At 38.2% G+C, this 14,919-nt stretch overlaps 1 pseudogene; it reads left to right on the forward strand.

The window, feature by feature from the left end:
• Positions 1 to 2,382: 2,382 nt before the first annotated feature.
• Positions 2,383 to 2,482, forward strand: LOC127077227 (uncharacterized; annotated as a pseudogene).
• The last annotated feature ends 12,437 nt before the right edge of the window (positions 2,483 to 14,919 follow it).

Here is a 14,919-nt window from a genome sequence, read left to right on the forward strand (position 1 = left end):
TCATCAGGGTGAATTGGTATTTGAAAGAAGCCTGAATAACCGTCTAAATAACAGATGTGTGAATGTTTAGCTAATCGTTCTAACATCTGGTCAATGAATGGTAAAGGGAAATGATCTTTTCGGGTTGCTTTGTTTAGTTTCCTATAATCAATGCACATTCTCCATCCCGATTCGATTCGTTTAGTTATAGTTTCTCCTTTTTCGTTTTCAATAACGGTTATGCCTCCTTTCTTTGGTACAACGTGTACAGGACTAACCCATTTGCTATCAGATATAGGATATATAATACCTGCTTCTAATAACTTGGTTATTTCTTTCTTTACTACCTCACTTAGGATCGGATTTAGTCTTCTCTGGTGTTCCCTAGAGGTTTTACAGTCTTCTTCTAACATGATGCGGTGCATACAAATAGAAGGGCTTATTCCTTTGAGATCGGTGATGTGGTATCCTAGTGCGGTTGGATATTTTCTTAAGATATGTAGGAGTTTTTCTGTTTCGAGTCTTCCTAGATCTGCATTAACTATCACAGGTCGTTCAAGTTCTAAGTCTAGGAATTCATATCTCAGACTTTTGGGAAGTGTTTTCAAATCAGGGGTTGGTTTGTTAAGACACTGCGTAGGATCCGGTGTTATTGCTAGGCATTGTTTAGATTTGTCCTCTAAAAGATAGTCTGATGATTTGTCTTCTCCTGACTCTGCTTCTTTTATGCATTCATCGATGATATCCATGAAGTAACATGTATCTTCTATTGCAGGTGCTTTCAAGAATCGGGAAAGAATGAATTCAATTTTCTCTTCGCCTACTTCGAAGGTGAGTCGTCCTCGTTTTACGTCTATGATTGCACCGGCAGTTGCTAAGAATGGTCTTCCTAGTATAATAGGTGTCGTATCATCTTCTCTAATGTCCATAATTGTGAAGTCAGTGGGAATGTAAAACTGACCTATGCGTACGGGAACGTTTTCAAGGATTCCTACAGGATATTTGATGGAACGATCTGCTAATTGCACAGACATTTTGGTCGGTCTTAATTCTCCCATTTCCAGTTTCTTACATATGGATAAAGGCATAACGCTAATTCCGGCTCCTAAATCGCATAAGGCTTTGTCGATGACAAATTTTCCTATGTGACAGGGTATAGAGAAACTACCCGGATCCTTGAGTTTAGGGGGCATGTTTTGGATTATAGCGCTACATTCGGCAGGGAGTGTAACGGTTTCGCTATCCTCAAGTTTCCTCTTATTGGAAAGAATTTCTTTTAAGAATTTAGCATATGAGGGCATCTGCGTGATAGCTTCGGTAAACGGAATTGTAACGTTTAATTGTTTAAGGAGATCAACAAATTTTCTAAATTGGCCTACATCTTTGGTTTTAACAAGCCTTTGAGGGTAAGGTATAGGTGGTTTGTAAGGTGGTGGAGGTACATAAGGTTCCTTCTTTTCTAGGGTTTCCTTATTACTCTCTTCCTTTTCCTTAGGTTCACTTTCCTCAGTAGATTTCTTAGGGTTTTGGTTTTCTATCCTTGGGTCAGACGGTCCTTCCACTTCCGTTCCACTTCTCAATATAATTGCATGAGCTTGGCTTCTCGGATTGGGTTGGGGCTGTCCAGGGAATGTACCAGTTGGTGCAGCAGTAGGTGCTTGTTGTTGAGCTACTTGAGATATTTGCGTTTCCAGCATTTTGTTATGGGTAGCCAGGGCATCTACTTTGCTTGCTAGTTGTTTAAGCTGTTCGCCAGTGTGTATGTTCTGGTTTAAGAAATCTTTATTGGTTTGTTGTTGGGAAGCTATAAAGTTTTCCATCATGATTTCCAAGTTGGATTTTCTAGGGGTATTATTGTTAGGATTCGGTTTCTGATATCCTGGAGATATAGATGGGGCTTGATTTGGAGACTGTCCAGGTGCGTATAAAGCATTATTACTCTTATATGAGAAGTTTGGATGGTTCTTCCAATTTGGGTTATAGGTATTCGAATAGGGGCTTCCTTGAGCATAGTTTACTTGCTCTGCTTGGATTCCAGTCAAGAGTTGACATTCCGCAGGAGTGTGGCCTTGGATTCCACAGACCTCGCAATTCTGAGTTATAGCAACCACGGCGGCTGGAGGTGATACGTTTAAACTTTCAATTTTCTGGACCAAAGCATCCACTTTTGCATTGACGTGATCAAGGTTACTTATCTCGTACATGCCAGTTTTCGGTTGAGGTTTTTCCACATTCGTTCGTTCGGTTCCCCACTGATAGTGGTTTTGGGCCATGCTCTCGATAAGCTGGTAAGCATCAGCGTAAGGTTTGTTCATTAGTGCACCACCTGCAGCGGCGTCTATTGTTAACCTTGTATTGTATAAGAGACCATTATAAAATGTGTGAATTACTAACCAGTCTTCCAAACCATGGTGTGGGCAAAGTCTCATCATGTCTTTGTATCTTTCCCATGCTTCGAAAAGAGACTCGTTGTCTTTCTGTTTAAATCCGTTTATCTGGGCTCTTAACATAGCTGTTTTGCTTGGTGGAAAATATCGGGCAAGAAAAACTTTCTTCAACTCGTTCCATGTGGTGACTGAGTTGGAAGGGAGAGATTGAAGCCATCTTCTAGCGCTATCTCTTAATGAGAAAGGAAAAAGACGAAGTCGAATCGCCTCTGAAGTGACACCATTAGCTTTAACAGTATCAGCGTATTGAACAAATACGGATAAATGAAGGTTTGGATCTTCGGTAAGATTTCCAGAGAATTGGTTCTGTTGCACAGCCTGCAACAACGAAGGTTTAAGTTCAAAGTTGTTTGCTTCGATTGCGGGCGGAGCAATACTTGAATGCGGTTCATCTTGCGATGGAGCGGCGTAATCTCTAAGAGCACGAGCTGGTTCTGCCATCTCGGTTAAAGAAGGAAAAATGTTTTTGAAATCTGGAAGGTTTATAGGAGGGAGATTGTTTTCAGCACGATATTCCCGAATTCGTCGTAAGACTCGGAGATATAGTTCGATATCGTTGATTCGTAAATAGAGCGGTTCGCCTTGAGAGCGAGTGCGTGGCATACAAATCAACGAAAGAAAGAAAATAGAAGAAAAAGAAACCTTAGTCTCTACAGCGTAACGGAAGAGTTACGATATCGATTGAATAAAAGTCCCCGGCAACGGCGCCAAAAACTTGATCGCTCGACTGGGTGAGTCGAGAATGGGATACAAACTGCAAGTGCACAGTTCTATCGCGTAGTTTTAAAAGATATCGATCCCACAGGGACTTATGAATCGATATACCGTTATCTAAGGTTACTACGTAAATCTAAGGTGAAAATGTTTGATTGTTTGGGGAAAAACTAAGAGCTAAACTAATATCTAGATTAAATATTAATAAAACGGATATCGGTATGTAGTTCGTCAAAACTAGGGAATCAAGTCTTTGTCGGTTTCTTGGTTTTAAAATGAATCGTTTCGGTTAACTTTATTGGTTAAAGGTTCTATCTCAAACTCTCGCTCTGTTGAATAAACCATGATTTTATATTAATGTTGCTGTCACTTATAATTAAGTCAAAAACCATATTTTGAAAACAATAAAGTTGCAGAAACTCTTTTTAAGAAAATACTGACCGTTTTAAACACCCTTATCTCAAACTCTCGCTCTGTTGACTTAGGTTATATAATTAAATCCAAATGCTTAACTCTCGTCCTCACATTCAATCTTTAAAAATAATTTTTGGAAAAGGTCAGAATTTAATTAACTCTAAAACTTGCTCTCGCCCTGATCTAGAATTAATGCCTAACTTACACTGTCCAGTTAAAATCTCAAACTCTCGCTCTATTGATTTTAACTTCTTTATGTCTTTTACTTTCGTAAAAAATCTTGTTATTAAACCTGTAAGTTGAGACCGTAAAAAGATTGATTTTGATTTTAAGTTTAGGTAGACCGACTCAGTCTCGATCCCTTATTCTGCTTACTTTACATACCGATACCTAGGCAAATTAGCCAGACATGCTAAATAAATAAGAATTTATATCATGCATAAACAGACTCATTCCAGGCAGGCAATATGAATAAACAATAGAATAAAACATTAAAAATTAAATAACAATTAAAGAACCTGAATGCGTAATACAATGGTCTTGAACACTCCACCACAAGCCGGTAGGATTTGTTCTTGGATTCTTCAATTGGACAGTAAATTAAATCAAGGAAATAAAACTGGAATATAACGTAAGGTTAAATCCGGTATAAAGTTGCACAATAGTTTCCGGTGTAGAAACTATTATGCGAAAAATATCTAAAAGCTAAAACTGGAAAGGTAAATTTGCAAGGGAAAAAGAATGTAAAGCTTGCAAAAGAAATAAATAAAATAAACAATGCTAAGTTGCTGGAAAGGAAGAAAAATAAGCAAAGGCGTGAAAAGAAAATTTGGCAGAGCTTCGGCAAACTGAGCGTGCAAAACTGAGCCCTTTTTTAGGTTTGTGAGATGGCTATTTATAATAGCCTTGGTAACTGCCTTCCGTTTCCCACGAGTCTTCAGCATGGCTAAATACACGGCGTGGGCATAGGACACGAACTCTCTCAACGTTCTTCTTCAATTCTTCTGAGAGCGTGACTTGCGCCAAAAAGCTAGTGGAATGGTGTGACGCTCGTCACACCATGTGTGACGCTCGTCACAGGGATGCTTCTAGTGTGACGCTCGTCACAACCCTTGTGACGCCCGTCACAGGCACAACGTGCGCTTTCTTTTGGGCTGGGCTTGGTCTTTGATATTTGTTTCCTTTTTACTCCTTTCTACACCTCCTTTTCTTCCCTTTTTCACTTTTGCTTCAAAATGGATACCTGACATAAATAGAAAAGAAATACTGCATAATATCTGATAAAATGGGATAAATTAAAGTAAATGATAATATAATCTAATTGAATTAAGTCTTCAAATGTGATATAATTTCATGTTATCAGATGCATTCACATACTCCCCATTTTCAATGATGGCAAAACTTGAGACGACGCGTTAGTAATGAATAGCTCTTCCCCCCCTGAAAATACGCATTCTCAAAATTTATCTTGCTTATCCCCCTTTGACAACATCTAAAAGAAACAAAGTAGTGTATGAGAAGTATCATAAAACACGTATAAAAGGATATAGATCACACATAGGCGAAATGCAAAGATAAGAGAAACAATATGATAGCACTCACATAGAATGATTTTCATATTGAATAAGAAATCCTAACATAAATAACAGTAAAGAAAGGAATAATAGAATATAATTGCTATATCAAATGCTTAAAAATAAACAAAACACAATCATGAACAGTGAATGATACAAAGTGAACACAAAATACTTGACATGCTACAAAAGTTGTAAGAACAAATTTAGTTCTACAATGTATCTCTAAGATTTTGATGATAACAAAGGATGAAACAAAATATTGGTACCCTAACGAAATATTTCTTAGTGTGCAGGACTCTAATCAAAACAGTCAGATAGACAATCATCAGATACAAAATCAAGCGCTAAAGATACCACTCAGAAGATACGCAACCAAAAGCTCTGACTCTGATCAAACGCAAGCGCAAGCGCAAGCTAAACTAAAGAAGTCAGACACTTTGAAATGGAAGAATGACTCTAGGATATGAAGACGTACGCTCTGATAAATTCAAGTAAAGAGAAACTCTGAAGACAGTCAGCAACAAGCATCTTCTGAAGTTACAATCGCTTAATGAAGACTCTGACTCTAGGATCCTCTGATTCAGAAAAGCTTAACCTTGAAGAAACTCGCTTATGGAAAGAATCTATTTTTAGAAGGATGTTATGGCGCTCCAAATATTGCTTTGGAAAGAACACGGAGATTAATGACATTAATCATCCATCAACGCCCAAAATTCTGACATCAACATCACCCAACGGTTTTCTCACTCTCCTATATAAAGGATGGAATGCAACCCAAAGAAGAATCTGAAACACACGAGTATACAATACTTCCACCATTCACTATTCATTCTCTCACGAGCTGCTGCTCTAAACGTGAGAATATTTCTTGTTCTTATCTTGTATAAATTCAGCTTATTTTAGAAGCACTATTCATTACTGTAATCATACTATATTGCTTAGATATTTCCTTAAGTGACTTGTGAAGTCTGAAAACTTGAGAGGGCTAAGGGATCATTATTCTCTTAGACGGTTGTTTGTGTAATCTTTCAAGATTAGTGGATTAACTCCTTTTTGAAGGAGAAATCACCTTGGCCGGGTGGACTGGAGTAGCTTTGAATTTCAAGTGAACCAGTATAAAATTATGTGTTGAATTCTTTTGTTTCTGCGTGTGTCTCAATTCGAAAAAGTTTTTATTCTCCTAAAACAATTCAACCCCCCCCCCCCTTCTTGTTTTTCTCTACCTTCAATTGGTATCAGAGCTTCAGATCTGTTATTGATTTTCTAATCAAACACTTAACAGTGTAGAGAGATCCAACGTGAGAAAAACATTATGGCCAACACCAATGAAAGAGATAGTTACAATGCTAAACCTCCAATCTTTGATGGAGAAAATTTTGATTATTCGAAAGAATAGAATTGAAAGTTTCTTTCTAGGCTATGATGCTAATATGGGGGACATAGTTACTATTAGCAAGATGACAGATGATCAGAAGCGCGACTTCAAAAACCATCACAAAGCCAGGACAAACTGTTGAATTCCATTTCCTACAATGAATATGAAAAGATCACCAACAGGGAAACAACTAAAGAAATACTTGACTCCCTGAGTATGACTCACGAAGGAAATTCTCAAGTCAAAAAGACAAAGGCTCTAGCTCTAATTCAGAAGTATGAAGCCTTCAAGATGGAGGACGATGAAGCTATAGAGGTAATGTTTTCTAGAATTCAAACTTTAATTGCAGGACTCAAGGTTCTGGACAAAGGCTACACAACTACAGATCATGTCAAAAAGATAGTCAGAAGCTTTCCAAAGAAGTGGAGACCCATGTTCACAACATTAAAATTGTCAAAGGATCTGAACAATATTAGCCTTGAAGAACTCGTTAGTTCACTCAGAAGTCAAGAGATAGAACTTGAGGAAGAGGAGCCTCAAAAAAAGATCAAATCTATAGCACTAAAGTCTAGATCTAAAAGACGCAAACCAGGAAGGAACAAAGCCTTTAAAGCTGAAGAGGAAGACAATGACGACTCTGAAAAGGAAGACTTTGACAATGAAGAAGAATTGTCCCTTTTGACCAAAAGAGTAAAACAACTCTGGAGAAAAAGAAATAATAACTTCAGAAGACCAAGACCCAAGGGAGATCGCTCAAAATCAACTTCCAGAGGTAAATAAAACAAATAAATAACATGTAATGAATGTAAGGAAATAGGTCATTACATAAACGAATGCCCAAAGCTGAAGAAAGAAAGCTCCAAAAGAGAAAGTTTCAAGAAAAGCTCCTTCAAAACCAAAAAGGGACTGATGGCCACCTGGGACGACAGTGGATCTGATTTATCTGAATCAGACTCTGAAGAATAGGCAAATGTTGCATTCATGGCTACCACCTCTGGAAATTCATCAAATGGAGAATCTGATCCTAAAGAGGTATTTTCTGACCTTTCTCGCTCTGACCTTAAATCATGCCTTTATGAATCTTTGAACTCATATCAGAAACTTAAACAAAAATTTAAAGCACTAAAAAGGGTTCTTGAAGGAACCATTGAAGAATGTGATAAGCTTGAGATGACAGTTTCAGAACTAAAAGATGAAAGTCCAACTCTAACAAAAGAAAGAGACTCCACAAATAAACAATCTTTAAAACTTGAAGAAGCTTTATCTCAAGCCCCACAAACTTCTAACACAATGATATATAAATATGAAAAATCTTTTCAAAAGTTTCAGAAAAATGGGATAGAAAGAAGCAGAATAGCATCCATGATTTATGGAATCAGTCTGAATAATAAAAGAGGAATATGGTATGATCCTAGTGAAGATAAATCTTCCATAGATGACAAACCCAAATCTCCTTTCTCTTATCACTACACACATGTACAAGCATAACGTTTTGATAATGCTAGAAAACCCAAAGTTCTAAGAAACTCTGGGAAAACTAATCACAAAGGAACCAAAAGATTCTGGGTACCAAAGGATAAGATTGTTTATGTTGCAGATATCTTATGCAACAGAGTTAAGACACCAATCATGGTACCTGGACTCTGGATGCTCGTGAAATATGACGGGAAGAAAGTATATGTTCCAAAGCCTGGAACTTAAATATGTTGGCTTTGTAGGTTTCAGAGGAAATCAGAAAGGAAGAATCAGAGGCTCCAGAACTATTGGTAATGGAACTCTTCCATCTATATCTGATGTTCTCTATGTAGAAGGGTTAATGCATAACCTGTTATCAATAAGTCAATTAAGTGATAACGGTTATGATGTAATCTTCAATAAAAAAGCATGTAAAGCAATTAATCAGAATAATGGAACAGTTATATTCAGTGGCAAGAGGAAAAACAACATTTACAAAATAAATCTTTCAGATCTAAACAATCAAAATGTAAAATATTTGATGTCTGTTCACGAAGAGCAATGGGTATGGCATAGACGCTTGGGCCACATTAGCATGAGAAAACTCTCTAAGCTAAATAAACTCGAGTAAGTAAGAGGTCTACCTAAGCTAAAGTTTTCTTCAGATGCTCTGCGTGAGGCATGTCAGAAAGGAAAATTTTCCAAAACATCTTTTAAAAAGAAAAATGTTGTTTCCACATCTAAGCCTTTGGAGCTTCTTCACATTGACCTTTTTGGGCCTGTTAACACAACGTCAGTCAATGGAAAGAAGTATGGACTGGTCATTGTGGATGATTTTAGTCGCTGGACATGGGTAAAATTCCTAAAGCACAAGAGTGAGTCTCACTCTGTATTCACTAGTTTCTGTTCTAAAGTGCAAAACAAACTTGACTCTAAAGTTATCAGAGACAGAAGTGATCATGGTGGCGAATTCGAAAATAAATTCTTTGAAGAACTGTTTGATTCTAATGGAATATCCCATGAATTCTTCTTCCCTAGAACTCCACAACAAAATGGAGTTGTAGAAAGGAAGAATAGGACACTCCAAGAAATGGCCAGAACCATGATAAATGAAACAAATGTGGCTAAGCACTTTTGGGCTGAAGTAGTAAATACAGCGTGTTATATTCAGAATAGAATCTCTATAAGACCTATTCTGGAAAAGAATCCCTATGAATTGTGTAAGGGGAGAAAACCCAACATTTCTTATTTCCATCCTTTTGGATGCTCTTATTTTATTCTCAATACTAAAGAACATCTGAACAAGTTTGATTCAAAAGCACAAAAAGGTATTATGTTAGGATACTCAGAACACTCTAAAGGCTACAAAGTATACAACACAGAAACCAAAATTGTGGAAGAATCAATACATGTTAGATTTAATGATAAGCTTGACCCTGAAAAGTGAAAGCTAGTTGAGAAACTTGCAGATTTGGAAATAACTCTTGCAGGCTCTGACGAAAAGACTAAAGCATCAGAAGAATATGAGAAACAAAGTCCAGATCCAACTGAAGTTTCAACTATCCAGAAAAGATAAAAAAGTCGTCCTAACATCTCTGAATATTTGATTCTGGGAAACAAGGATGAACCTGTCAGAACCATGTCAACATTCAAAGTATCTGAAGAAACTCCTCTAGGATTAGTATCTCTAATCGAGCCTACTTCCTGTGATGAGGCACTTCAAGATAATGATTGGGTTCTGGCAATGAAAGAAGAACTGGATCAATTCTCAAAGAATGATGTCTGGGATCTTATTCCAAAGCCTAAAGAAACTCATGTTATTGGAACAAGATGGGTATTCAGAAACAAATTGAACGAAAAAGGAGAAGTAGTCAGAAACAAAGAACGAATGGTGGCAGAAGGTTACAATCAACAAGAAGGCATTGACTACAATGAAACCTTTTCTCCAGTCGCCAGGTTAGAATCTATTCGCTTACTTGTTTCGTTTGCTGTAAATCATTCCATCAAATTATATCAGATGGATGTCCAGAGCGCATTCTTTAATGGTTATATATCATAAGAAGTGTATGTCAATCAACCTCCAGGTTTTGAAAATTCTAAATGTCCAGAACACGTTTTTAAACTAAAAAAATCATTGTATGGACTAAAACAAGCTCCTAGAGCTTGGTATGAAAGATTAAGCAACTTTCTCCTGGAACATGATTTTATTAGAGGAAAGGTTGACTCTACACTCTTCTGTAAAAACATTAGAAATGATCTCATGATATGCCATATATATGTTGATGACATTATTTTTGGTTCAGCTAACCCCTCTGTGTGTCAAGAATTCTCTGAGCTAATGCAGGCAGAATTTGAAATGTGCTTAATGCAAGAACTTAAGTTCTTTCTGGGAATTCAAATTAATCAAGCTTCAGAAGCTACCTATGTATATCAAAGTAAATACATAAAAGACGTTCTGAAGATATTTGAAATGTCAGAATGCAAACCTTCTAAGACCCTTATGCATCCAACCTACATTCTGGAGAAAGAAGAGGCTAGTCAAAAGGTTTGTCAGAAGCTCTATCGTGGTATGATAGGCTCTCTTCTCTATCTGACGGCTAGACGCCCTGATATTCTTTTTAGTGTATGTCTTTGTGCCAGATTCCAATCAGATCCTAGGGAATCTCATTTAACAGTTGTTAAAAGAATCCTGAGGTATCTGAAAGGAACCCCTAACCTTGGCCTGATGTATGAGAAAACATCAGAGTATATGCTCTCTGGTTACTGCGATGCAGATTATTCAGGGGACATAATGGAACGTAAATGTACATTTGGGAACTGTTAGTTCTTGGGAAATAATCTCATATCGTGGGCCAGCAAAAGACAGTCAACCATCGCCCTGTCTATTGCAGAAGCAGAATATATATCAGCTTCACTTTTCACTACTCATATGCTCTAGATGAAAAATCAACTAGAAGACCTTCAGATCTTTGAGAGTAACGTTCCTATCTTATGTGATAATACTGGTGCCATATGTTTAAGTAAGAACCTTATCTTGCATTCCAGAGCTAAGCACATAGAAATAAAACATCATTTCATCAGAGACTATGTTTAGAAAGGGGTAATATAATTAAAATTTATTGATATAGACCATCAATGGGCTGATATTTTCACTAAATCCCTTACTGAAGACAAATTCTCCTTTATTCTGAAAAATTTTAAAATTGAAATTTGCCCAGAATAAACCAAATGTGCTTCTCTGAAATAGGAAAATAAGACTTTGAAATAAACATATGGTATCTGGATCTGACTCTGATACTTCTACCAGTTAGGAGTTATCTGAATAAGAAATCCTCAAGATCCAGTCTTTTGGTATTCCTGAAGATCAGATAAATCAACATGTGGGGTATCATGCGTCTGACTTTGGATCTTCTAGACAGTTGTCTAGCAGAAATCAAGACATAGACCCCTTGAGATCTCCTCGAGCAGTATGCTGATTTGGGGATTAGACCTCCATCATGGGCTTTAATCATTTCTCCCATAAGCATGTAAACTTGGATAACGTGCATCATTAATTTCATAACTTCTAAACTACCTCTAACGTTGTCGTTTTGCATGCATTTCCTTGGGTACTTATACTTTTCACTCATCACAAACTCACACTTTTACACTCACGCCCTACACAAACCCCTCTATCTCTCTTAATTCATCATCGTCATCAAGTTCTTCATCATCTTCAATCAGAGTTATTCATCCTTCAAGCCATTTCAACAATTTCTACATGGATGCTCAACAACAATTCGTCTACAACTACTCACAGCAGGTGGAATCAACTGATCAATCACCCATTTCTACTCAACAAACAACTGCAACCACTGGTGTCGTTTCAACCCCAATCTACAGAGAACCACACATTCTTGACTGTGGACCTCACATTCATCTTGCAACGCCATTTGAGAAGCTTGAGGTACTTTTCGAATCACTGGTAGATTTTGACAATATGAAGCGAAATGGCATAGACCTCACTGAGGAGTTAAGAATGCAAGGGTGGGAAACCTACTTTCAGAGACTCTATGGTCTGGTGTACACCTATCTGGTGAAGGCGTTCTGGTGCTTCGCGAACTCAGATGATCACTATATCATCTCTCACTTTCTAGGAGTCAAAATAGTCATCACTGATAAGTCAATAGCCTCCCTTCTGAACATGGAAAAGACGAGGGGAAGTATTTGTCCTAGAAAATAACCCCTCACCATCTTTCAACATAACACTGGGGGAAAATACTCCAAGAACAATGAACTTCATCAGAATCTTCCGCGTATGGCTGAAGATCATCCTGGGCACCATCCATCACTGCCCTGCTTCAAACTCTTTTGACTACATTAACACGGATCAAAAGTGCATCCTTTACTACATCCACAAAGGGCTGAAACTGAATCTGCCAACACTGCTCTTCAAGTATCTCAGAGATTCTGTCAAAGATACCAGAAACAATATGAAGCCCAGAACCTACATTCCTCTGGGAAGACTTATCTCTAATGTTCTGATCGAGAGTGGGTTGGTGGATCACCTGATCTATCACAATCTGATGGAAGATGTCACTATTGACACTGGAAGACCTCTGAATGCTCGGAATCTGAAGAGTATGGGGGTGATTGAGCAAGTCAAAGCTAAACCAACTCTAGACACTTCCTGGGAAGCACTCAAGGATCAGAGGAAGATTCCCAACAGTCTCTACCTTTTCTCCAAGATTGACCCTCCAGAAGTAGTGGCTCACTATCTGAAAGACCTTGCAAGCCAATGGGTGGATATTTCTGAGTTCTCTGTGGACTAGCTGCCTGAGCATCCACTAAACTTCATGAAGAGGATGCGAGAGCCTTCTGAAAAGTCAAAGAAGGCCAAAAAGGCTAAATTGGGAGAATCTTTTAGGTCAAGACCTCCAGTTCCTCTGGTTGATTCTCCAAGTAAGTCTCTGCCTCCCTCTCGCTCTGTTAAATTAAAGCCTATTGCTTCTTCTCTTCCCCAAACCACTTCCATCTACACCCAATCAAAAGCACCACCTTCCACCACCAGATCCTATAACCCACCATCTCTGAAATTTAATCTCGCAACCACTACCTTGCCCGTTTCTGAAGCATAAATACTGAATGAAAACACCTCACCATCATCTTCCACACCTTCATCCTCACCATACTGCACTCTCTCATCAGCCAACAAACTCTCTGACCCCCAATCCCCCATACTAGCTTAACTTAAGGCACGCGCTCTGGCCTCATAGCAACCACCACAACCTGAATAAGCAGTCACCTCTCCACCCCTGAACAACAAAATCCACCTCCATCTGAACAACCACAAACACCACCTCCTGAATAATCAGCACCTTCACCCTCTGAACATCAACCTAGTCCACCACATGAACAAACAACACCACCTCCCTCTGATATTCCCCCACTACCAACCTCTGAAGACATCATCACTCCTCCAAATCCCGCTGACACCAACCCAACTCCACCATCCTCCCCATCCTCTAACCCTGAACTAGAAACTGCCTTCCCCATATTAGAAGAAGCAATAACTTTATTTGTAGAGTCTTTAGTGGAGAAGATCAAGTCTTTATCTATCAACTCTAGTATCAGTGATGATCCCTCTGCAGTGAGGATCCACTGGAACAGAGTGATCAGATGGATGACCTCTGAAGCCTTCAAACTGAAAGGACTCTTTGAACAAGTCCATAACAACTTTATCAGAGATGTTGGAGTAAGGCTGCAGGCTCGCTTGGTCAAAGAGGCTGAGGAAAAGTCTAGGAAGGAAGCAAAAGAGAAAGCTTGCCCGGAAGAAGAGTAACGAATCATAGAAGCTGAAGAGAAGGTTGTTGCTGCTACTACGGCTGAGGCTAAGGCAAAAGCGAAAGCCGAAGCTAAAGAGGCAACACACATTGCTGTAGAGGAAGCTGCAAAGGCCATTGTTGATGCTCTGACTCAGGGGGAGCAATCTAACTCTGGTTTTACCCCTCTTGTCTTGAAAACTCTGGAGGAACTACAAAAGGAACAACGAGTTGTGCGAGTAAGCTTGGATCACCAGGATTCCGACAACAACAACATTCAGAACCTACTGACTCAGCTGCTCCAAAGGATGCCTCCACCCCCAAACCTTTAGGCACTTAGGCTCTTTGCTTGTTGTTTTTCTTATGATGTTTTTCTTATGCTTTTTGATATATGCTTTCATTGCTGCCTATCAGTTAAGTTATTGACAAGCTAAAGATCAATTAACAAGAGTCGCCACCGCGATTTTATTATTTCCAAGGGAAAAAGGAAAAAATGCGAACAAAACCCAAATAGTAAGAAGTTTCAAATAAAAACTAATAAAAATCAGAGACCACAATTAAGGGGGTTGTTACATAGAGGGAAGGTGTTAGCACCCAAAGTGTCCTAGGTACTCCATGGGAGCCCTTTTTGTGTGCATATGTATTTTGTACAAAGTGATGTTTACAAACAAATAGAATTGAGGGATGAGAAAAGAATTGGTTAATTATATTTTTGTGTTTGACAAGACCTTCGGTCTCGTGCCTACGTACCAACATAAAATGGAGGGATCAAAACCTCGTAGTTCGTGCTAGAAATTTCAAAATGAGTACGTTGGTTTATAACCAAAATTTAAGTTTGAAAGGCACAAGGGCCTAAAAATGGTTTGGATGAGTTAGTTATTTTTTGGATTTTTGAAAGTTTAAGTCAAGTATAGTAAGGTTTATTTACAAGTTTGATTTAAGAAAATGACTTTCAAAATGCAATGGCATAAGGCCAAAGTTTCTACCTTTTTTTGCAAAAGTGGTCGAAGTTAGAACAAAATAGTTCCCATAAAGAAGGTTTTGAAAATGGAGGGAGAGATTTTGAAATTTAAGAAGTGGGGAGAAGATGAAGAGACTACCCTAAATACAATAAACTTAAAAGTTTAAAGTTGAAAAGATCTGACCAAATGGGAGTA

Source organism: Lathyrus oleraceus, chromosome 4 (assembly GCF_024323335.1).
Source record: "Lathyrus oleraceus cultivar Zhongwan6 chromosome 4, CAAS_Psat_ZW6_1.0, whole genome shotgun sequence".
NCBI lineage: Eukaryota > Viridiplantae > Streptophyta > Magnoliopsida > Fabales > Fabaceae > Lathyrus > Lathyrus oleraceus.